General features: G+C 38.8%; 1 long non-coding RNA gene across 1 annotated transcript in view; it reads right to left on the reverse strand.

Annotated features, from left to right (window-relative positions):
* Positions 1-21,962: 21,962 nt before the first annotated feature.
* LOC120298759 overlaps positions 21,963-26,632 on the reverse strand; it is a 39,092-nt gene continuing 34,422 nt past the window's right edge. Inside the window, exon 3 of the long non-coding RNA XR_005554204.1 lies at positions 21,963-25,412. This is a non-coding gene — a long non-coding RNA (uncharacterized LOC120298759). The remainder of the gene's footprint in view (positions 25,413-26,632) is intronic.

Genomic DNA, 26,632 nt, shown 5'->3' on the forward strand with positions numbered 1-26,632 from the left:
TCCAGGCTTTTGATCATCTTAGTTTCTGTTCTCTGAATTTTTTCTAAACTCTCAACATTTTTTTTGTATTATGGTGACCAAAATTGGCTGCAGTATTCCAGGTATGGTCTTACTAGGTCTTTGTAAAGCGGTACTAGTACTTCGCGTGATCTTGATTCTATGCCTTTATACAACCCAGGACTATATTAGCTTTTTTGTTTGCCGCTGAACACTGCTGGCTCATAGTCAAGTGATCATCCACTGGGACTCTAAGGTCCCTCTCACAGTTACTGCTTTTAAGCTGGGTCTTGCCCAATCTGTATTTGTGTCTTTGGTTTTTCCTGCCTAAGTGTAAGACTTTGGTTTTCTCCACGTTGAAACTCATTTTGTTGGATAGGGCCCATTGTTCAAGTTTGTCAAGATCTTTTTGTATCCTGAGTTTGTCTTCTGGGATATTGGCTATTCCTGACAGTTTGGTGTCATCTGCAAGTTTGATGTGTTCCCCTTCAATTCCCTTGTCTAAGTCATTTAGGAAGATTTGAAGAGTACTATGCCTAAGATGGAATCTTGTGGTACCCCACTGCTTATTTCTCTCCATGTGGATGTAGTGCCATTGAGGACTACTCATTTAGACAGTGGTCAGTATATAATGCAGATTCTACTGTTGCTTCTTTAAATGTTTGAATAGAAACTGAAGTATATATCACTTTATCACTTTTATTTTGGACATCTGGATTTGAACCAAATAGATTCTTTCTTGTTTCAGCATCATGTGTATTTCCATTTTTTAAAAAAATAATACTGCTTCTAGACTGACTTAAATATAAAGGGAGGGAATAAATATGCCTCATTGCTTATGTCATATTATAATATAATATAATATAATATAATATAATATAATATAATATAATATTATATTATATTATATTATATTATATTATATTATATTATATTATATTATTATCATTACATTGCATTACATTACTTTACTTTACATTATTAACTGTTTTTACTTATCTATTTTCACTATTCTTGGGGGAAGGGAGTGAAATGAAAATGAATATTAGCCTATATCTGTTTAATTTACATAGCAAATATATTAGTGATAAGTTTGGAAATGACAGCAATCAAAATCTGAGATACACAAACAACACCACTTTGCTGAAAATAAAGGAGACTTAGAAGAACTCATAAATAAGAAAAGCAAACCTAAGCTAATTGTTATGAAGGGCAAGGTGAACCTCCATGTTTAGTGGACTTACAATTGACAGTGAAGGTGGTTGTTTTGTATTCTTTGATTGCTACAATAGATCAAGACGGATAGTGTATTAGACATTTTGAAAGAAAATGAATCCTAGGAGGAAACAATGACTAGATAAGATTATGAAGAATAAAGATATTTCAATGACAACAAAAGTCTGAATATTTAGAGCAATAGATTTCTAGCAGCTGAGAGAGCTGTTCACTATGGAGTGAGAGAAAGAAGATAGATGTCTTTGAATTATGGATTTGGAGATAATTACTGGGAGTACCATGGACTATAAGAAGAACCAGTCAATCCATCATGAACCAAATAAAGGCTGACGGGATCTCTTGAGCGAACAAAAACAGTTTGGATGTATGGTTAGAGCAGATTATAAAATAGAAAAAGTAACTTTTCTACACAAGATGAAGAGAAGAGGAAAACAATAACTATGGCAGATGGATAGGATCTGAGATATTAATATCTGCTGAAGAGTGACTATTTTTGCTGAGGGCAAGGAAAGCCTGATTAAGTGCCATCTATATGACTACTATTTCTATACTTTACTTTCATCTAATATTAAAGTGAAGTTTATTTTCTTATGTGTCTTAATATGTACTTAATAATAATAATTACCTTTTTATCTTCTGCTATCCATTCTACAGATATTTATTACCATCCCTAATGACTTTGCAGCTCAGCATGCCAAGTAATCTATTTTTAATTGGTCACCCATTAAGTTTAATTTCCTTTTTCCATATACAGTTTCTTATTTTGATATAGAAACACTTGTTTTCTTTTGTATCATATTCCATGAGTGCTCAGTATTATTTATTCCTTTTAAAGAAGCTACCTTCTAGTCTGCTGTGATCATTTTACTGATAGAATGGGAGGGGAATGTAAAAATTAAAACAAAGAAAGGTTATGCATAATCCTAAATTAACCTTCATGGATAGCTGGTAAGAAAGCAGTTAATCCAGTTGACATATTCCTTTCCCCTGTAAACAGTCTGTTTTATTGGAAAGAATTAGTTACAAATAGGGAAACTTTATTTTCTCATAGAATAAAATAGGGCAAGAGTCAACTGTGCTAGTAATGAGATAAGGTCAATCAATTAATCAGAATAAAGCTGGAAGGGACCTTGGAGGTCTTCTAGTCCAACCCTGCTCACCAGGAAATACTATATCCTTTCAGATAGGTGGCTGTCCAGTCTTTTTAAAAAAAACCTCCGGTGATGAAGCACCCACAACTTCTGAAGGTAAGCTGTTCCACTGGTTAATTCCTCATTGTTGGAGGTTTCTATTTAATTCCAGGTTGCTTCTCTCCTTGATTAGTTTCCATCCATTTTTTCTTGTCTTGCCTGCTGATGCAATGGAAAATAAGTTGACCCCCTCTTCTTTGTAGCAGCCCCTCAAATACTGGAATACTGCTATCATGTCACCCCTAGTCCTTCTTTTCTCTAGACTAGTCATACCCAATTCCTGCAACTGTTCTTCATATGTTTTTGTCCCCAGACTCTTAATCATCTTAGTTGCTCTTCTTTGCACTTTTTGTTCAAAGTTTCAACATCTTTTGTAATGTGGTAACCAAACCTGGATGCAATATTCCAGGTGTGGTCTTAGTAAGGATTTATAAAGTGGTACTAATACTTCACATGATTTTCTTTCTATGCTTCTGTTTATACAACCAAGAATTATATTAACTTTTTTGGCTGCTGCCGCACATTGCTGGCTCATGTTTAAGCGATTGTCCACTAGGACTCCAAGGTCCCTCTCACAATTACTGTTTTTGAACCAGGTTTTGCCTAATCTGTACTTGTATTTTTGGTTTTTCCTGCCCAGGTGTAAAATCTTGCTTTTCTCCACATTAAATTTCATGTTATTGGATAGGGCCCATTGTTCAAGTCTGTCAAGATCTTTTTGGATCCTGAGCTTGTCTTCTGGGGTGTGAGCTATTCCTGCCAGCTTAGTGTCATCTGCAAATTTCATGAGCTCCCTTTCTAGTCCCTCATCTAAGTAATTTATAAAGATATGGAAGAGTATTAGGCCTAAGACGGAACCTTGTGATACCCTACTGCTCATTGTAGATGTAGTACCATTAAGGACTATTCTTTGAGTACAGTTTGTCAGTCAGCTATAAATTCATGTCATGGTGAAGTAGGTTGTGGTCTACTTTGTCAAATGTCTTGCTGAAGTCTAAATATACTACGTCCATAGCATTTCGTTGGTCTACTAATTTACTCACTTTATAAAAGAATGAAATAAGATTGGTTTGGCATGATCTATTTTTAACAAACCCATGATGGCTACTAGTTATAACTTTATTTGCTTCTAGATGTTCATAGATCTGTTTTTTTATTATTTTTTCCAATATCTTCCCAGGTATTGATGTTAAGCTGATTGGTCTGTAGTTTTTTGGGCCTGTTTTTTTTTTTAAACCTTTTTTGAAGATGGGAACCACATCAGCTCTTTTCCAATCCTCTGGTAATTCCCCAGTGTTTTAGGATTTTTGAAAGATATGGTACAATGGATCTGAAATAACATCTGCCAGCTCCTTCAGAACTCTGGGATGTAATCCTTCAGGTCCTAGTGATTTATATTCATCAAGATCAGACAGATATTCTCTTACCATTTTCTTGCTTATTTTAATTTTTATTTCTAGGCTGTCTTTTACAGTTATGTTTTTGGTAAATTGGGCTATAGTTTCTTTTTGCGTGAAAACTGATGCAAAGAATAAGTTAAGCAGCTCTACTTTCTTTCCACGGTCTGCTACTTCCTTGCCAATTTCTCTCTTTAGTAGACTGACTGTTTCCTTTATACCTACCAACTGGCTGGTATTTCTCTACCAACAACAGTGCCGACATTTTGTGACCTCTTTTTTACCTTGGGGGTGTATTTTAACCTGGTTGCCAATTAAACTGTATGATGCCACAGTTTTTTGATTGCAACCCTTGCTTTAGAACAAATCCCTGCACTTGTTTGGGGACTAAAAAGTCACAAGTGTCCTCTATTCTGCACAATAAAGCTTTTAAAGCGATTTCTGCCTTGCGTGCCTGATTGGTCTTTGCCCACCAGGTTCAAGCAACCCAGAGCTTGCTGGGACATTATTTTTCCTTAAACATTTAAATATCGTCTTCCCTTCTCTATATTTTGAACTCTGTATAATTACAAACCAGTATAAACGTTCAAACTGAGCAGGAAACTCTAGCAATAATGTTTCACAAAGGCTCATTTCCATCTCCAGTCCCCAGAATTTTGGATTTAAGTAAGCCAGTACTTCACTGAACAAGTGAACAAAGCATGCTAATATCAGAATTTTGCAGAAAACTCTTTGGAGAAAGAGGTTCATCTGCCTGGCTGCTGCTTGCCATAGACAGCTTCCCCACCACTGCCTGCCCACTGTGAACGACTGAATGCACCATGCTGAGCAAACAGAAGCTGTTTCACAGACCCTGAATCAGGGGTGCACAATTGCCACTGGCTCAGGCTCTGTACTAGGCTTTGTGTGGCATGTAGAGGCTTGCTCTTCTGAGGGGGCGGGGCATCCATTATTTCTTTCCTTTCCCCTATTTTCTTTTACAATGTTTTGGGTCATATAGTAGAATGGGAAGATGAAAAGAAAGACTGTAAAACACACAAAAGCTGGAACAAACAGACAGAAGGTAATATGTAGACTGAAATGAAGAATACATGTTCGCTGAAATAAGCAAAAATGGCTATGTACAAGTGCTTCTGCCCACTTTATGATATGGAAATGAGATTTGGGTATGTTAGAAGAAACAATGAATGCAACGAGAATGGGACATTGGAGAAGTGTGTGTAGAAAGGCTATGTTGAGGTTGCAAAACATGTGTATGTAGAAGGAGCAAATGATTGGGAGGAAGGGAAAAACAGAACATTGTGGTGGGATAATAGTGATGATAATCTAAAAAAAGGTTTAAAAAATAAAAAGCCTTTTGGTAAGCAAAATATGGACATAAAACAAGATGGCTGGTAAAGACAGAAAAGTACAGAGAGCTATAGTAAATAATGTTGCTGTACATTTTTATTTATCAATAAATATAAATTTATTTATCAAATTACTTTTTATTCCTGCCTCCAATTTCTTTTGCGTACTATTTCTATACTCTGCACATATCTTATTCTGAAAAAGAATAACATGATAGGTATATGCATGCATACAGACGTACTTTCTCTTTATTTATTTTAAAATCTTCCTATATTAATTTTACCTTATTACTTTTATTTATGCTTAGATTTGTTTTCTTTAATTTTTCACCATATTTTACTCAGAGGGAGTTATAAAAGCAAACTTTCAAAAAGCTGCAGAATTTTTCTTCACTAATAGGTAATGCTATGACATTCTACCTTTTTTTGATAGCTTCCATCACTGATTCACATTCAAAGCATTTTTGGAAGTAGTGGGGGCTAAAATGTGTTCTATAAAACTAGGGACACTTCAACAGACATCTTCATTTTAATTGCTTCACTTCAGGTGATGGGAGATTGAAGATTCTTATAGACTGACAAAGGAACTGTTACAGCATTACAAGAGACGTTCGCAAAAAAAAAAAGAGCTCAATGAATAAAAATGATTATCAGAAAAAGAAGATTAATGAGAAACTCTAATGAACTTGTGAAGAGCCCTATAGAGCAGAGAGGATGCAACAGCTAGTTGCAAAATAAAGAAAATAATAGGATGGTTCCGAGTTAGTGCCACAAGGAACAAAAAACAAAGGTGTCACCAGAACATTTGGCTCCAACAGGAATTGTGATAGGACAACCTCCTCAAATTCATCAGGTTCACCAATAATAAATGACTGCTTCCTGATAGATGTATAAGAACAACTGAGCCACCAAAAATAACTACATTTATTTTACCGCATACTTTTAAGTTCCAGGAAGAAAGCTCAAGAACTTGAGATATATTTTCCTCTGTTTTTGTAGTCCTGTTGGGAGGCAAATTAGATCATTCAATAAGAAAAAAAAATCAGAACAGAATCTTTATTTTAAAAAATAGAAAAATCATGAAATCAGTTGCCCTTATTATCTGGGCATTAACATTCAGAGCATGAGAAAAAAAACAGAATTAGATCTAAGAAGGAAGATGTTATAGAAACATATACTATAGAAATAACTAGACTTGTAAGATGAGTAGCTGGAATATAAAAATTGAAAACTTATACTATATACCTATTGGCTAGCCATCCCAAGGAGAAGAAATGGGTGATGTCTAAAAACAACTTGATAGTGATGGGAAATTTAACTATTCTGCACTCTTAATAGGCACACCAGCAAGCGTTCTTGACTTGTTAACAACTTTCTCCTTCAAAGTTGAAGTACACAGAGGCAACTTTTTTTTTTTTACTTAATACTAACCAGTTAGGAAACCCTAATCAGTAAAGTGAAAGTAGTAGCAATATTCAGGGAAGTGACATCTTAATGGGAGTATTTTTAAGCGAAAATAATGTAGAGTAAGAATAAAAATCTTGGACTTCACGTAAATTATTTTAATAAACTCAGAAAAATAACAAAAATGATAAAACAGTGTTAAGAGAAACTAATGGAAAAAAGATAATATGAGGAGGAATCCCTAATAAGGGGAAATACTATAGGCATAGTCTCAAGGAACTGGTAAAAGCCAATGTACAGTAGCTGCACAAAGCAAATTAGTGATGATCTGAAAATAAACAAGGACAGAAATTAGAAATTGGAAAGAGGAACATATCATCCAGTAAGAGTATCTCCAGGGATCCTGGAATTGTAATTATGGTGTCAAAAAGGCAAAAGAATAGAAGGAGCTGAATTTGGCAAAAAGGATGCTAACAAAGCAGTTGCTTCAGATATGTTCTAAAAAAGGATAGAAAGATACCAGTTCTTAGATATACTTGCAGGAAAGATGACAACATACTAACTGGTAATGAGGAAAAGGCAGAGATCTTCCTTTTCTATTCTGACTCAAGATTTGGCAGTTGTGCACTGCAGCTTAAAGGAATGAAATCATAAATGTTAGCCAGAGGAATGGGGAGAGTGCAAAAATGAGTGCCATAATGTCATGATAGAAACCCGATGTGTCACAAGTATGATGAGGTTTGCATTGGGTTATAACAATGTATGTTTTGTTGTTTTTATGTCATTGAGGTCACTAGCAAATGCCCATCAGTTGGACAGCAGTATGAGGATGAAAAGTCAGGAAAATCTGTTTATTTGGAATAAATTCAAAAGTCTAGGGCCAGAATAACTGAATTCAAGGATACTGAAGCAATATGGCTCAGGCAAGATGTATTATCTTTGAAAATTCTAGAGAGGAAGTTAAGTGCCAGACAGACAAATATCCTTATTTTCAAAAAGAAAAAAAAAGCATCTAAGGAACCAGACTAGTCAGTCTGATATCAGTATCTAGGGAGATTTTGGGACTGAGGGTTGATCAATAAGAACTTCAAAATTACTGCAGCAATTACTAAAAGTCAACAGGGATTTCTCAATAAAGATCCGAAGTCTTGATTTTTCAGGATTCTACCGTTATCTAGCTCTTTTTTCTAGAGGGTTAATTTTAAAGCATAAATATCACAATCATGTTTATGACCCAAGAAAAGCAAATGAAGTGAAATCAGTGGGTCTAGAATCACAAAAAATGATTTGGGAGATCTACTATATAGTGCCCATCTGTGGTCAAAAAAGCAAAGTGAATAGGTATTGTGAGCATTATTCATATGAGTTGCCATATAATCTGCTGTTTCCCTGATTTTATTATCTGACACTATGTGCTAGCATAGCATAGCATATAATTTTAGCTTTTTCTTTCTGCTAGAAATTTGGGTCTCGGTTGTTTTGGCTTTGTCCTGGTCTCTCAGGCCATACTGCAGTTCTGCCAAACTTTCACCACAATTGTATATGTATGCATGTATGTATGTATGTATGTATGTATGTATGTATGTTTAAAATAAGATGAGCACCAGAGTAGTTAAAACTATAAAAAGTTTAATTAAAAAACGCCAAGCTTTCGCCGTCACCTGCCGGCATCATCAGGGCTTAGAATGCTAGGAAGTGAGGAAGTCCCTTTATAAGCAAGCCAAGGTATGCGCCCAGCTCCTCGACCTTGTCATCGGACCTAATTGGGTGGATTGCACTCCGGTGATCCATTTCTTCCTGCACCACTTATCTACGTGTATGTCATCACTTGTCTTCTTTTCCTTGGATTCCAGGATAGGTGGAACGCCCTCCCTATCTCCCTGGTTGTTCTCACCCCCTCTTCCACTTTCCTGCTCGGGCTTGTTTAATGATTTGCATTTCCCCTTTTTCTTTTTCCCCCAATCCACATCCATGCAGCTGTTCTCTCTACGAGTGTTTTTTCTTTCTCCAATACCTCCCCCTCGTGCACAGTTGTTACTAGGATGGTCTTGTATGACATTCTGAACTATCTGGGTCACAGCGGTAAATTGGGGTGATTCAGTAAGCCGTTTGTCTGCATGATAAACCTCGTAAGTATGCCCATGCCCAGTCATCACGTCTCCCCCCCTTCTGCTGCCATCTCTGCATCTCCACATGCTACCATTGACACCATTGGTATGGGGGGGAGGTGGGATTTTGGTCTCCTCGGATGTCATCGTGCTCCTCTTCCATCCCCTCCTCCTCCGACGTTTCTTGTTCTTGCATAAGCATACTGTGGATCGTTAAGGTCAATGGGTGTTACCGGTGCAAGATGCAGCAAGCTGGTTTCATAAGTACCGCCCCCCCACATCCTCCCACCGGGATTCGCTCTTCTCCCTTCTCTTCGGGCTGTCCATCCACACGCCGTCACTCTCAACGTCATCCCGCATTCCATACGCTCTTAATTCGGTTGACGTCACTGGGCAGAGGAGCCGTCTTGTCCTCTTCAGATCGATTGCCTTTCTTCTTCCAAGCTGCAAATGGGATGTCAGTTTTAATTGTCTCTTCACCTCTCCGTCTGCGATGTTTTCCTGCGTTCTAATTGGGATGTCCCCAGTGTTCATAATGTGGGGATTTCGGGCTTTGATTTTTGCCGCCTCCCTGGTCTTTTGGAGGCACGTCCGTACTACAGGGGTGGTGGGGGCTTTTGGATGTTGCTCCTTCCCCTCTAAATTGTCCACAATCTGTTGGGGAGTTGGCATATCCTCCTTGATTTCTCTACTAAATATGCCATCAAGCTGCCGGTAACGGGGTGGGTGATTGGTCACACTCCATGATCTTAATGCCAAGTGTGATGAGCAGAGGTCAATATGCCGGTTAATAGAGTCCCTATTGGAGAGCCATGCTTCTTTGAGCAGCCGGCCTCCCTTTGTATTGTCACTTGCCAAGACGCATACCTCATTGAAGTTAAAGCGGTGGCCAAATTCCGCCATATGTGCCCATATCTGGGAGTGCTGCTCGCCCCTTTTAACTGCCAATTTGTGTTCATGGACCCTGGTCTTCACTCGTTTAGAGGTCTCCCCAACATAGTTACATGGGCAGTCCATACAATCAATCTTGTATATGACTGCCGATCTCTCCATGCTGGGGAGTGGGTCCTTGGGGCGCATAACAGCAGCATGTAGCATTTGATTAGGTCTGTGTGCTACTTTTATATTATATGGCGCTAGAATTCTTGCTGTTGCCTCTGAGACATTGCAGATATAGGGGAGGGTTACCCGTGTCATCTGTGGGCCTGGTTCGTCAGTTAATAGGTTGCTCCGGGATTCAAATGATCTATTATAATGATTAATGAATCCTACCGGATACCCATTGCGCTTGCATATTCGAAAAAGATGGTTTCTTTCCTCCTTCTTTGCTCTAGCAGTACTGCAGTGTGACTCCACTCGTTTAAATAAGGTTTTGACACAGCTGACTTTATGGGCTATTGGATGGTTACTCTCATAATGGAGAATCCTATCCGTACAAGTTGCCTTTCGGTATACCCTGGTGTTCAAAGACCCATCCAGTTGGGGTTGAATTAGTACATCCAAGAATGCTAATGAGCCCTGATTTTCCTCTTCCATTGTGAACTGGATGTCTGGGTATACCGAATTCAAGATGGCCATAAAGTCAGTCTTGTGCTGCTTCTTGATGACTACAAACGTGTCTGGCTCGGCAACCGCAAGCTCTGCACCATCAGTGTGGTGTGCAGCTGGTGCTGTGGGAGCTGTGGGGCCCACTCTACACGGCGGGGCTGCGCGAGGTGGGCGGCGGGGCTGGCGGGGTGGCTGCAGGCTGGGGTATGGGGGTGGGGGTGGCTGCACCAGCCACTCCAGCTCTAGAGGGGCAGCCCACCACCGATGCCCCCCATGCCTCACACATCATACTCTTAGGAACCTGTCTCGCTTTAAACTCCCCCTAAAATTCTTCATTCAGGCAGGCTTCCAGAGTTCGGCCAGCAGGATGCAGGTAACCCCTCCCCCCGTCCTGCCGCCTCCCACGGCACTGCACTGCTCCGCATCCTGCACCTTAAGCCTCCGTGGCACTGAATCGCTGGCATCCCCAATGGCCACTGACGTGCTCCCCACCGCCAGCGACCATTCAAGCCCTGGCAATTGCTCCAGCCAAAGAAGTGGGTGGCTGGGAGGCCACCGTGGCGCCGATCTTCTGTGCCTGCCAGCTGGCTACCCCCTGAATGTGAGCTTGTCAGCTGGGAGGTCTGGCGACGGAGCCGGCCAGCATGGAGGGCAATGGGGAGATGGTGGCTCAGCGGGCGGGTTCCCGCCTGCCTGCGAATGTCGGGCCCACGGGGCTCAACACAGAGTCGACGGTCCAACATAACTTCCCTCCTCAGATGTCCTTTCCCCCCCCTCAAGCGTCAACAGGAGGTTGCAGACAACTAAGTCAGCCGGTGCAGGAAGCCCTGGAATGGCCAGTCCAGGGCACCTGGTTGCAGTGCTGGATGTCTTTTGCTCCTCCTAGAAGCCGGTGGCAAGAAAAAGAAGTCGTTCAAACTTCAAGCTAGCCACTGAATACCTATTCACACTTTTTTCCTTTTCCTTTTTTTTTTTTTTTTTTTTTTGAGTACTTGTCTGCCAACCCACCCCATCTGTAAAAGAAAAAGTCTTCCATCCAAGCATAACTTTTAAGGATTTTAAGGATCTTTGAGCAGAAAAGAGGGAGAGAGAAATAGAGAGAGGGAGAGAAAGAGGGAAAGGGAAATAGAGAGAGGGAGAGAGAGAAAGAGAGAGTGACAGGGAGAGAGAGAAGGAGAAAGAGGGAGAAATGGAGAGAGAAAGGGAGACAGAGGGAGAGAAAGGGAGAGAGAGAGAGGGAGAGAGAAAAAGAAAGGGATACAGAGGGAGAGAAAGAGGGAGAGAGGGAGAGAGAAAGAAAGGAAGAGAGGAAGGAAGAGAAATAGAAGGGGGACAGAGAGAGAGAGAGGGAGAGAGGGAGAAAGGGAGAGAAAGAAAGGAAGAGGGAGGGAGAGAGAAAGAGAGGGAGAGAGAAAGAAAGGGAGAGAGGGAGAAAGAAAGGGAGAGGGAGAGAGAAATGGGGGGGAGAGGGAGAGAGAAAGAAAGAGGGAGAGAGAGATTAAATTAGTAACAAGTTGTTAAATGAATCTGGTTTCCCCCATTAACGTTGCTTGTCAGAAGGTTGCAAAAGGGAATCACGTGACCCTGGAACAATGTGACCATAAATATGAATCAGTTTCCAAGCATCGAAATGTAAATCACATGACCCTGGGGATGCTGCAACGGTCATAAGTGTGAAAAATGGCCATAAGTCACTTTTTCAGTGCTGTTGTAACTTTGAACAGTCACTAAGCTTGGCTCTCCATCAGGCTCTCTGCCAGAGCCTCCTCCCCTCCCTGGGCAATGGTGCAGAGCTGCTTGTGCGTCCTTGGCAGCGCCTCCCCCCTTCAATCTCCTTCCTTCTCCATCTCCTTCCTTTCCCTTTCAATCTTCCTTCCTTCCATCCATCCATCTCCATCCCTTCCCCTTCAATCTCTCCTTCCTTCCTTCCTTCCTTCCTTCCTTCCTTCTTTCCTTCCCCCTTCAATCTCTTTCCTCCTCCATCTCCTTCCTTTTCCCTTCAATCTTCCTTCCTTCCTTCCATCTCCATCCCTTCCCCTTCAATCTCTCTCTTCTTCCTTCCTTCTTTCCTTCCCCCTTCAATCTCTTTCCTTCTCCATCTCCTTCCTTTCCCCGTCAATCTTCCTTCCTTCCTTCCCCTTCCCTCCCAACATTTTTGAGCAAGGAAGAATAAGCTTCTCCATCAAGCATTGCTATATTGTTTTTGTGATTAATCACCATGCTTTAATTATGTTCAATTTGTAACAATGAAAATATACCCTGCATATCAGATATTTACATAACGATTATAACAGTAGCAAAATTACAGTTATGAAATAGCAACGAAAATAATTTTACGGTTGGAGGTCACCACAACATGAGGAACTGTATTAAGGGATCACGGCATTAAAAAGGTTGAGAACCACTGGTCTATGAGAAGAGAAGAATGGAATTGGGCGAAGTATGAGTATGACAAGTTAACATGGAGATGGGAGAGCATGCAAACAAGGATTTTAAACCAGTAGTTCCTATCTTGGAAACCCTATGCACATAATAAAGATGGCCTCCTCCAGTCCCTGGCAATTGTGTGTGAACTCAAGAATACTGCCTTGCATATATCATTAAGGACTGGGGATGGGAGAACAAACATAGATAATTGTTATCTTTTGTTGGGGGAGGGGGAAATATTTAATGTAAGCAATAAAATATTTTATTTAATCTACACAACCCAGAGAGCTATTCCAGAATTCCTGCCCAGTTGACTGGGTACTCTTTGAAAGAGCAAATGTTGTATACTTGCTTCTCATATGCAGGTATATCTTTTAAGTTAAAAAAGATAGTAGATAATAATGTATATATGAATTTCTACAAGAGGTCAAGTTGGATGTACTTGTTGTGTTTGAACAATGCAGAACTGCAGGCATGCAAAGTCACCTGATTACCTTCTCTCCAGAACCTTGTATTTCAAAAAATATATATAACCATTTTGGTTACACACTGGAACTGTGCTCTCCATGCTGTGGAATGGTTTGCATGTGTCCTTATCAAAATCATTTTCATCATACTCGTCTTTTTTTGTTTTATAACATTATGCTCCTCTGTTCATAGGGAATTAATAGCAACTAATTCTCTCTCTCTCTCTCTCTCTCTCTCTCTCTCTCTCTCTCTCTCTCTCTCTCTCTCTCTCTCTCTCTCTCTCTCATCTCTAATCTCTCATCTATCTATTGCTAAAACTCTGATTCCTCAATTGTGGTCATATGTTGAGGACTACCAGTATTCTAAAACATTTTATGATATCAAAATTATCTTAAAATAGTTTATGATGCAATACAAAAGTCATAAAATATTTCTTTGGTCAGCTCTTGATGTTTGATTATACAGTTCAACATGAGCTATTTTTAAGGCAGTTATAATTCTATTTCCCTGAATTTTTAAGAACCTTTCCACTAAAGGAAGTTCATTTGATGCTCTGTCATTATTCAAAGCATTGAGGAATTTGATAAGAATTCTGAGGAATTTGATAAGACCTCTGAAACAATGATCCAATGAGTCACAGGATGTCTAGTAAATAATAAAATATAAACTGTTATAAAATAGTTAAAAGTATTATAATTAACTGAAATTTTAAAAAAAGATATTCTTACAAAAAGATTTAGGGTAAAAATCAGTGGTTAAAGTTTGGTTTACTTATTTATTGCACTGGGGAAAGTTTTATTCATGAGTCTGTAATTCTGAATGGATAAGAGATATAACAATTGCAACAAAGGAAATTTTATGAATGTAACTAATATGTGGCCTTTGCAAGCTTATGCAGCAAAGTGTAGCAGAGTTTCCAGAAGCTTACATTAAATATTGCTGCTGGAATGGTTTTCCTTGTATTTTATTATTCTTGGAAAGGCAACCAAAAGCCATTAACCCTCCTTGTCTAAATGCAGTGACTTGGACTGAACCCAATTCCTAAAGGAGAGGTCTATGTTATGTGAAACATCCACACAGTTAGTAGTAAATGACACTGTACCTGACATTTCCATTAGAAAGCTGAAAGACTAGGTGATAGGAGCTGGTCTCTAACAGAGATATGTGCTACTTCCAGATGGTTTGCTAGTGTGTGAAAGTGAGAATCTGAAATCTCCAGAGGCCCCAAAGACATTGACTGCTCTGTTTTGAAAGTATGATAGATAATTTTAGGTGGAAATCTTTAGCCTTTCACATCAGACTCTGTACATCAACTTGGCAGTAATTTGAGATTTATTTTATTTTATTTATTTTTATTTATGAGACTTATATACCGCTTTAAGTGCAAGCACTCTCTAAGCGGTATATATATTTACATTGCCCCCAACAATCTGGGTCCTCATTTTACCTACCCCGGAAGGATGGAAGGCTGAGTCAACCTTGAGCCGGTGAGATTTGAACCACTGACCTGCTGAACACAGTCAGCTAAAGTGGCCTGCAGTACTGCACTCTAACTGCTGCGCCACCTTGAATCGGTACAGCTAGTCTAAGTTCTTGAGCAGCACAAATAGATAAGAAACTTTGTTGTATGCTAGGAAGAAGGCATTAAAAGAGGTGATTGCCCTATTGTCTTCTTAATAACCCCCTTCATCACCACCCTTCCCAGTTTAATAGACTTTTTCCCTCTGTTTTCCCAACTGAGAAGCCAAGCAACTCTTTTAGACATCTCAGAAATCCTGATTCACAGTTATTCTAGAAGATGTGGTTCTAGACTAATTTCCATTCATGCAAGTGAATAAGATGGTAAAGAAGAGATAGCATTTTGAATAATAGAAGGGATACTATTTTGGACTGAATCTGGAGAGCAAGCAAACAGCAAACATAAAGGCGGTTTTAGGCACAACTTTTGTTTATTTCTACATTCTCAATATGACATATCTAATAAAATTCTTTTTAATGTCCATGTTAATTTTAACTATCATATCATAAATATTCATGCCATCCAAATCTCAGGTATGATCTTCTAACCATAAAAGTTTATTTCTCAGCAACTTCTATTCTTTCATTCACACCAAACAATAAACAGTGAGGTACAATTTTAAATCCTCCTCTTTTGTTTGCATCCCGTAAAACTTTACGTTTAACTCTTGTTTTTTTTTCATACCTGTATATTTAGATATACAGGTAGTTCTCAACTTACAACCATTCATTTAGCAACCATTCAAAGTTACAATGGCATTTTAAAAAATGACTTGCAACCAGTCATTATACTTAACAACCATTGTGGCATCTCCAAAGTCACGTGATTCAGGCACTTGGTAACAAGCACATTTTTACAATGGTTGAAGCATCCCATGATCATGCCATTGCCATCTGTTACTTTCCCAGCAGCTTCCAACAAGTAAAGTCAATGAGGAAGCCAAATTCACTTAACAACTTAACAACCACATATTAAGCAGAGATTTGCTTAACGAATGCAGCAAAACAGGTTGTAAAATTGAGCTGTGACTCAGTTAACAAATGCCTTGCTTACCAATAGAATTTCTGGTCTCAATTGTGATTATCAATCAAGATCTATTTGTGTTGTTTTGTCATTATTTAATGGTACATCCATTGTCAAGGTTTCAAATTCAAGCTTTGTTTTTATTATTATTTAAGAAACAAATAGGGGGTGCAATGACACTGAGCTTGTCAGCTGGAAAGGTGACAGCCCGGGTTTGGGACCCAAGCTCTGTGTGATGGGGTGAGTTCCTGTTACGCGCCCCAGCTCCTGCCCACCTAGCAGTTCCAAAGCATGCAAATGCAAGTAGATAAATAGGTACCACTTTGGTGGAAGGTAACACCATTCCGTGTATCTTGGTGTACAGTCATGCTGACCCCATGACCACTGAGCCGTCTTTGGACAATGCTGGCCTCCCTTGGCTAAGAAATGTCCATTCTCTAGAGTCAGACATGACTGGACAGGGGAAAATTTTACCTTTACCTTTTATTTAAGAAAATAAGCCTACTCAGCTATTATGAATCCCACCAAGCATAAACAAAGCTGAAAGATATCCTTTGGTCACTTCATATATTTTAAGTATGTGCAACTTGTAAACCTGTCAGAGTTTTTGGTTTTTTTTTATGTTGAAGACGAAATGAAGCATCCAGAGAAGAATAAGCCAGAATACAGAAGGAAGAGGAAAATACAGAGAAAGCCCCAGAGGATAGCAACAATTGAGAACAAAAATTAAAAAAAAGAAAAGAGGTAATGGAAAAATTATGAAACTTTCCTGTCCTTTCATATGCAATCTACCTAGACATCAGATTCTTCAGACAAACAAAAAAGTGCATATATAACAAGTAGTTGGACTTTTGGAGGATTTTATTTTTAATAGTTATCTTTAAATGAACCTTATTTGATAGAGCATTAATTTATTTTATAAACCATTCTGAGTTATAAGTGGAAACATAATTTACTCAATAAATATATTTCTTTCCCTAAACTATCTCTCCTTTTGTTTTGCTGACTGCAGGTCAATTATAGTCTTGGAGGAAAAAAAAATTGCCTCTTGTCTTTGGTGGACTATTCAGGGGCAATGCCATATACATATTGCCATTTTGGAAATTTGTTTTGTATTAAAATTAATGTGGCTGTCAGTATGTAGATATGCTATAATTTAAACCCTTTCTAATAACAGAGACTGTGCTAAATCATTTCTTCATTTACTACTATAGTGACAAGGAAATTGTGTCATCACCCATGAAAATGGTATGGTGCTCTACTAGATATTGTAGCAATTTTTCCTCATTGAGAGAGTCAAAATTGATTCTGGGTGGAAAGCACATTTTTCAGCACTGTGAGTGCCTCTACTAAACATCTGTTTCTCCACCATAGGCATCTAGTAAATATGTGAATCAGATCAATCTATTGTACTTCAGACAAAAATCTTTGATTGTAAAAGGCAAAATAAGATGAATCCCACGCAAACCTATAAATGATTGCGCTTTAGAAGTGCAAATGTTTACAGCTCTCTGTATAATTCTACAATAGGGAAATGGGGAGGAAGAAGAGTGAAATTAAATGATTGAATTCTGTGCCATCCAATTTAATACTGTCTAACAGTATCACAGAACCTACAGGTGGCTCTGCCTTGGGCAGGGTTTGATCTAAAAGACTTCCAAGGTCCTTTTTGGCTCTATTATTCTATGAACTCATAGTTGGCTGTATGGCCACAACCAAAAGGTGCTCATTAATGACTGGAGCTTTTAACAGAAGTATCAAATGGAAGGCTACAGGGCTTTCTTTGGTTCTGGAGTCATCCTCTTCACCTTTTTTTTTTTTTTTTTGTAAATGAACTGAAGAAGGTGAGAAAGTCTGCAGATGATATAAAACTGCTAAGTCTGCAGATGCCATAAAATTAGATGATAGCCAATACATTCGTTAAGAAAGAGAAGACTTAAAAAAGATCTAGATAGGTTTAATTAATAGGTTGACATAAATGTAATGGAATTTAAGTTCTCCATCTGGGCAGAAAAAATGCAAGGCAGAAGAATAGGATGGGAGACACCTGGTATGGCATTAGTAGATGTGAAAGGGATCTGGGTGTCCTTGTTAATGTTAGATATGAACCAGCAATGTGATGCCGTTGCTAAAAGAGCAAATTCTCTTTTGGGGTTAACAGGACCACAGGACTCCAGTTCATGGGAAAGAGTTGCTTCATTCTATTCTGTCTTGGTCAAATCTAATTTGGAGTTTGGGTTTTAACTGTGATAAATGGGTGCAAGTTTGGGAATAGCCCTAAGAAGGTGGTGAACAGATGGGAAATAAAGCCCTAGGAGGAATAATGAAAGGATCTAGGTTTCTTATTCAACAATCTCCAGATGTCTGACCTGCTGTCCCACAGGAAGAGTAGGCTCATTCTCTGTTGCCCAAGAGGGCAGGGTTAGAATCAATGGATTAAAACTACAAGAAGGTGCATGCTTATCATCAGGAGGAACTTCCTGACCATACAACTTGTCAGCCAACTGAGCAGGCTGTTACTAGAGGTCCTCAAATGAAGGCTAGATGGTCATCTGAAAAAGATGCTACAGTACATCCTGCATCAAGCATGGGATTGGACTAGATGACCTCAAAGGTCCCTTACATCAGGGCTTTTCAACCAGTGGTACGGGTACCACCTGTGGTACATTGCACCTGGCAGGTGGTACGCGATCATCCTAGAAAAGTGGTAGCAGGGGAGGGGAATGAGCTGAACCAGTGACAGTACTGCACAAGCCTGAGAGAGAGACGGCTGGAGCTGCAGGGCTGTCAGGGCTCAGTGGAAGCGCCAGGATCAGCGCCAGGCTACAGCTGGAGCTCGGCGCTGATGCTGGCACTTCTGCTGAGCCCAGAAGAAGCACCGATCACCTGGAATATTGCAGCATCTCCAGGGTCTTGTGATTTACATTCAGATGCTTGGCAACTGATTCGTATTTATGACGGTCACAGTGTCCCAGGGTCATGTGAAGAGACCAAAACCTGCTGCAGCCACCCCGCAGATGGGAATAAAGACCAAACACCCCCCACCCCACCCCTGCTGCCAATCCTCAACAGAAATGCTCACAACAATGAAAACCTCGGACAGGAGGAAGAGCGCTGCCGGGTGGGCAGGCAGGTGTCTTGCTTGGCTGTGGCTTGGGGGGCACTTTGTAACTTCGAACAGTCACTAAGCGAACTGTTGTAAGTCGAGGACTACCTGTACTTTATCACTTTTTTCCTTTTTTTCTTTTTTGGTCATCAAGTTTTTGCTAGGCGACTGGTGGTACTTGGATATTGCCGTATCCTAAAAGTGGTACAATGGGTGAAAAGGTTGAAAAGCCCTGCCTTACATCTCTGATTCTATGAAAAAATAGTTCAGCCTCTGTTTGAATGCATCCAGTAAAGAGAATCCTGCTGTCAAGCTGAATAACTGATTCTATTACTGACCAGTCTTGCAAATAAAAATTTAAAAAACATTCAGTTGGAATCTAGTGCCTGTAACTTCAAACTATTATTTGGTGTCCTGCACTATATAATGAAAGAAAAGAAGTCTTGACCTTCTGTGTCCCATTCCTTCAAAGCACTTGAAAAGTACTCTCAATTCCCACTTTGTCCTCTCTTCTCAAAGCAAATATTCTCTGTTCTTTCAATCTCTCTTTAAAGCACTTCGTGTCTAGCCCCATCATTTTCTGAATCAGCTCTACTGTAGCTGAAGTAATCTTAAACTGTGGTATCCAAAACTCAACACAGTATTCAAATCATATTCCAGAAACAACTAAAGGATTAACACAATGTTGTCCATCACTTTGTTCTGAAATGTCTCCAAATCAAACTACTTGTTCAACATTTCCTGTTTTGCTTTGAGGAATTGTTTTGAGACTCAATTATATGCTTAGGTAATGGCCTTCTTTGCAAATATCATTTTATTCCATTCAAGAGTCTCTCCATCCAGGAACCGATTTTATTGGATTTATGGGAGACTATTTGGATTAGAAATGTTAAATTTACACAGGCCCAAAATTTGAGAGAAAAGTTTTACAAAATGTTTTATAGGTGGCATTTGGATCCTAAAAAACTGTCTTGTATGTATCCTAACTTACAAGTCAAATGTTGGAGGTGTGGTAGTATTGATGCAACTTATTTTCATGTTTGGTGGACCTGTAAGAATGTTAAAGCTTTTTGGATAATGATTTAGTGGAACATTCAAAAGATTTTTAAAAAGAAGATAAAGTTTACTCCTCAATTATTTTTGTTCGGTATTTTTATAGATTTAGATGTTAATGAAACTATTTTAATGTTGAATTTAATAACCGCAGCAAGGTTACTTGCAGGTTTATACTGGAAGAAGGATTCGTTGCCTACTCTAGAAGAATGGGTATTCAAGGTTTCTAATTTAGCAGAAATGGCAAAGATTTCTGCTTATTTAAAGGATCATACACAAGAAAAATATATTAGGGTATGGAGAAGATGGATAGATTACATTCAGAATAAATATGGAACTTTAAAGTTCCATTTATTTTATGATTATTTTTTTTTGAAAGAAATAATAATTATTATTTATAGAATTTTATAATAAATGATTTATAATAGATTTATTTATATTATTATGAAGTTAAAGTTTAGAGGGAGTTAAGGGTTAAGTATGAATTTGATTATTGTATAAATTTTTTGTTTTGAAAGTTATAGATTGTGTTTGTTTAGTTTACAATAATCCTGTATTCTGCTCCGGGAAGTGGGAAGGGTAGGGGGGTGGGAATGGGTGGGATTAAGTAGGTTAGATAAATAGAAATGTTAATGTATAAAATAGGTAGAGGAATTTAGAGAGAGATGCCACTCGGGTATCTCCCCTGAACTGTATCCGAAGAGGGATGAGAGGGGAGGAGGAAGGGAGGGAAGGAAGTAGGCTGGGAGGAAGGGATGAGGGGACAGAGGTGAAGAGAGGAGAGAGGGAGGAGGGAAGTAAAGTAGGAAGGTAGAGAGGGCGGATACAGTCGGGGGGGGGGAGATGGACGAGTGACACCTAAGGTTTTATGTATGCATTTATTTTAAAGGTATTTTTTTATATAATGTATTGAATGTATCAAATGTATTGAAAAATGAAAAAAAAAAATTTCAAAAGAAAAAAAAGAGTCTCTCCATGTCATTTTATAATTTGAAAGACTTTTTGCCAAAGGGAACCTATACAATTGCTATAGTTTTCATAGATGTTGCCCATCAAAAATTTGGGGAGCTTATTGGTTTTTTTTTTTTACTGCCCCAATGTTTCAAATATTGATTTTGGACAAAAAAATGTTTTGTTTAAAATTTGATAAGCTTTTTATTCATCAGAGGAAAGTCTGTATACAAAATGTTATATCCTACTGACCAAGAAATTACAACCCCCCCTTTTTTAGAAAGAAAAATAAAATTAAGAAAATTCATTGCTGTGAAATTTCTGAAACTGGACGTATTTCTTGGTAGACAGCCACCTCTACAAATTAATCTCCATTTTTTCCAAATTTTTAGATGTTTTCTCAGATGGTATATTGTGCCTATAGAATTCGTGGTTTACTATGCCTATAAAACTTTTCTGTTGAAAAGTTACTATTATTGGTGGGTTTCCTATGCTAGCCAGTGAAATTCATAAATCAATTCAATCGCTGTTAAACCAATGTATTTTCTGAAGGATCAATTACTACTGCAGGGATGGGCTATTCATAGACCACATATAGCTTCCAAATCTTTTTGCTGTTGTTGTTAAGCTCCAAGAGAATGCATTATTAACTGTGGCAAATCACCAAACTGTGGAGACAGAGGTGTAAATTGATTGACTGGCTTAATGCACGGTCTCTCCAAAATACACAGTCACGAAGGTCTCAAAATAAGTCCATCTTTGCTCATTTGTGTGACATTATTAATTAATTAATTAATCAATCAATCAGATTTATATAAAAGTGATTTTGGGTGGCATACATCAGTTGAATAAAGCAGCAGATTCAAAAATGAAATGTAAAAATCTACATTAATAGGTAAGTGTTATAAAAACAAATCATAAACAAAGAGTGGGTAAGAATGTTCAGCAATGGAGCCACATAAGGATATATAGAACATAGAATAATAGTTGGAAAGGACCTTGGAAGTCTTCTAGTCCAAACCACTGCTCAAGCAGAAGACCCTATACCATTCCAGACAAATGGCTGTCCAGTCTCTTCTGGAAAACTTCCAGCAACAGATCACCCACAACTTCTGGAAATAAGTCATTCCATTGATTAATTGTTCTATCTGTCAGGAAATTTCTCCTTAGTTCTAGGTTGGCTCACTCAACCATTTACTTCTTGTTCTGCCCTCAGGTGCTTTGGGGAATAGGTAGACCCCTTCTTCTCTATGACAGTCCTTCAAGTACCGGAAGACAGTTGTCATAACACTTCTATTCCTTCTCTTCATTGAATTAGGCATACCTAGTTCCCTCAATTGTTCACTAGTTTACCCTCCTGATACCTTATCATCTTTGTTGCTCTTCTCTGCATTCTTTCTAGGGTTTCAACACCTTTTCTGTATCATGCTGATCAAAACTGGATGCAGTATTCAAAGTGTGATCTCACAAGTGAATTGCATTTTGTTGGATAGGGCCCAGTGTTCAAGTTTGCCAAGGAATTTCTGAACCTTGAGTTTATTATCTAAAGTTGGCTATTCCTGCCAGCTTTGTGTTATCTGCAAATTTGATGGTCCCCTTCTATCCCCTCATCTAGATCATTTATGAAGATGTTGAAGAATATTGGGCATAAGACAGAATCTTGAGGTACCTCACTGCATGCTTCCCTCCATGTAGATGTGGTTCCATTGAGGACTACATGCTAAGTGCATGTAGTTTCAAATCCATCTGGTAGTGGTATTGTCTATTCCATATTATTCTATTTTATTAAGAAATAGGCTGTCAAATGTCTTACTTAATCCTAAGTAAACGATGTCCCCTGCATTTCCCTTATCCACTAATTTAGTCACTTTATCAAAGAAGGCAATAAGGTTTGTCTGGCATGATCTGTTTTTGACAAACCCATGTTGGCTTCTAATAATTGCATTGTTCATTTCTAGCTGCTCACAAATGCACTGCTTGATTTTCTAAGATCTTCCCATGTGTTGATGTCTGGCTGATTGGTCTGTAGTTTCCTGGATCCACTTTTTTCCTTTTTTATTTAGTTCCCCAGGAGCTTCAGGCCTGATAACATAATCAGGTCTCGAAGGACTTCTAGAATGTCAAAGAGATGGAGCTAATCTAATCTTGGAGGCAAGAATGCTCAATAGGTCATGTGTCATGGCAAAGAGGCATGTTCCCTGGGACCACCCAAATGCAGCTCTCTAATGATGGTACTTGCAGAATGCCCTCTCTGTAGATCTAATGTGGTGAGCTGATGTAACTGGGATAGGTGATCTCTCAGATTGCCCACCTTTAAATCTTAAAACCAACACCTTGAATGGGACCTGAAGCAAACTGGCAGCCAATGGACCTGACGAAGTAGAGCTATAACATGCGCTGTTCTATGACTATACATAATTGCCTGTATTGTTGCTGAAGCTTCTAGATATTTCTCAAGGGCAGCCCCATTTAAAGCACACTGTGGTAGTCAAAAGTGGAGTGACTAGGGCATGACTGATTGTAAGCAGGGTTTGCTGATTCAGGAACCCGTGCAACTAGCGCACAAGACAAAGCTGTGCAAAATCCCTTCTAGCCATGACCGCCACTTGCTAATCAAGTAGGAGTCATGAATTTAGGAGGACTCCCAGATGGCACACTGTATCTATCTGGGCCAGTGCCACCCCATCCAGCACTAAAAATGGCAAAATCCTGGAACCAGTAGGTTCATCAGAAGCCTGGTATTCTCGATCCAGACCCTCACAGCCTGCAGACACTGAGATAAGATATTCACGACATTGCTTAATTCACCAGGGGTGGGGGATGTTCAAATGGATTTCATCAGCATACAAATGATACCTCAACCCATGGCGACGGATGGACTCATCAAGCATGTGGATGTTAAAGAAGAAATGATACAATACCAAAGCCTATGGTATCCCACTTAGTAGAGGCTGAGGATGGGACCTCTTCTCCCTGATCATCAGACTTGAATTGACCTTGAAGGAAGGAAGCGAATAAGCACAACACTGGGCCACCCACTGCCAATCTTACTTCCTGCCTGGTCACTGCAGCCTTCTGCAAGTGAATATGATAAACAACTATCATCAAATATCATCTCATCTCTGCAAAAATGTATGTATTATGCAGATTATACAGAATGCACAAGGAAAGTCAGACACATATTTTAGTTTAGGTTCTTTGCCATGATGGATGCTAATGAATATAATGAGCAGCTAAGTAACCATCTTCTCTTTCCTAATCAGCTTACTAGGATTTCCTGCAAGATGCTTTCCTCAGTAGGATTCAGGTAAAGTATATCCAGATGTCTTAAACAGGAATAGGGTGGTTTTGTTTTCCTTTATTTTGTTTACCAAAACTCCAGGGAGCGGCATAATTTGCAGCCTATACAGGCAGGTCAAAATAAAAAATCAGAGACATGGTTATATTTATATTGCTCTGATTGTTTTCATATATAAATTAGGTAATGTCCATTATCAGAGTCTGGAATGCTTAGGCTACCTGGCAGTATTTACAATTATGAAAGAACCATCATGTGCCTAATTAATGGGCAAGTTGCTACTGGTGATAACTTAGGAATCATAGTTGAGTTTCCTACTGTCTTAGCCACAATTTCTTCTTACTGTACCCCCGTTTTCTTTAGCTGGATAGTAAATCAGTTTCAATATGAAAAGGACTCAGTTTGTTTCTGCTGCTTATTCTGAACATTTCTCAAAGCTGAGAAAATGTAATCTTGAATGTAAAGAATGACCTAAGAATAACATTGCTGGTGTTGGATTTGCTGTTGCAGAAACTGTACTGCAATATACAATTTGAAAATTTGCAAACATTTGATTTTGGTATGTTGTGTTCTCCAGTTATGGCTTTCAAATTATTAAAATGTCTGAACAAATCTTTCAATCAATATATTGGTAGCTGGTGACTGAGTGTTGGCATTCCATTCTTTTTCAGGAATTTCTGAAACTCTTGTTGGTGACTGTTCTGGAATATCTGTTTTCACAAGGAGTTCTGTCAATACATCTATGATATGTGACTGTTATTGAAGTTGCTCATCTCAGGACACTGAACACTCATCCTACACAGCTGAGCAAGTTGTGCTCATAAATAGACCTGAAAAGTCTATTTGAATTCTTATTTATTTATTTAATTTTTATAGCCACCCATCTCAGAAAACAAGTCTGGTCAGCTCGCAATTCAAAAACATATATTACTATTAAAATCATAAAAACAGTTTAAAACAATGAAAATAATAAAACCATTAAAATATTTAAAAAACATTCTTTGCCATTGTATGGCAAGGTATTCCTGTGACTGAACTGGATGTCTTTTGAACGTGTTTGAAATCTGAGCAATTCACTTCAGGTTGTTTAATTTGTTACTGTATTCCCAGCCAATAGAAAAACTACAAGCTGGCGCCTTCAATTACTCCAAGATGATGTTCAACACGCAGTCTCTTTGATCCTCAACATCTCAGCACAGGCACTACGATGACCCTCTCAATCCCGCATATAAAGCGACCACTGTCAAGCATGAGTTAATCAGGGCACTGATGAAACTCTATAAGCCAATGTTTTTTGTTTGCATTCCAGTTTACTGTAGCTTCCTGTGCAGTCTTGATCTGCGAGAGAAAAAAAATGCATCAAAGGTTGTGTCTGATTACATTGAAAATTCCACATGGGAGAATACATAGGCTCTGCTTATATAAAAATTACCAGAAAGGCCAGAAAAATCTTTATGTGAACCATCTTCTAGAACAGAGGTCCCCAACTTTTTGGGCACCAGGGACTGGTGCTATCAAGAAAGGTTTTTCCATAGACCAGAGGGGATGTGTGATTTTGAATACTGCCTGCATCCCAAGAATGGAGCTTTGCTTGTTTGTGTGGCCCGCTTGCTGGCATGCTGCTGACTGGTGCTGGTCCATGGACTGGGGGTTGGGGACCCCTGTTCTAGAAGATTCAAAACTCTTTAACACTACTGCTGTATCAAATTTAAAAATAAGGCATAAGTGGTGGTAGGAATATCCACTTCTGTTTTATTCATTGCTTCAGTTTTATTACATCCTAGCTATCTTGTTTTAGGTGATACACATTTTTTACCTTATAGATTGTATTATTTTACATTTATTTTTGCACAGGTACCATAAATGCCGGCGTACAAGGCGACCTGGCGTATAAAACAACCCCCGTCTTTATAGCCGGGCCGCATTCCTAGAACGTCGTCTTATACGCCGGAAACTACCAGTATTTCCGGCGTATAAGACGACTTGGCGTATAAGACGACCCCCGTCTTTGGTGCCGATTTCAGCGCTCGCGGAAGTCGCCTTATACGCCGGCATTTACGGTAATTAACCATTATAATAGTGTATGTTATATTTTTAAATTCCTGTTATGCTAGGATTTTTGATTTGATTTTTGACTTGTATTTTTTTTTATTTTTGCTGGTCACTGACTGATTAAAGATTATTTCATTATATATCAAAGGAATCTCCACCTGATGTGTCTTATTTATCACTTTTGGGCTAATAATCTATCCCTATCTACACAATTGTCTGGATTACCAAATTCTATTTTATATAGGTTCCTCCAATGAGCAATGCCTGATGGTACATTGGAACACTTGTAAATTAAAACTCTTTTTTTCTGGACATAAAATTGACAGTAGTGACTACAGTAATAAGCAATAATGACCCACCCATTCCATACAAGCACTGGGCGAAACATTTAGTTCCTCAACTAAACTCTGCACTCCCCATTCTCTTTGTGCCTAATTCTTTTCTGCAACTACACGAGTGATGTAAAACACTGGGCTTTCACTGCTGCCTTTCATAACACATGACAT

This window comes from Crotalus tigris, unplaced genomic scaffold, assembly GCF_016545835.1.
Source record: "Crotalus tigris isolate CLP2741 ecotype Arizona unplaced genomic scaffold, ASM1654583v1 scf7180000024124.1850442, whole genome shotgun sequence".
Lineage (NCBI taxonomy): Eukaryota > Metazoa > Chordata > Lepidosauria > Squamata > Viperidae > Crotalus > Crotalus tigris.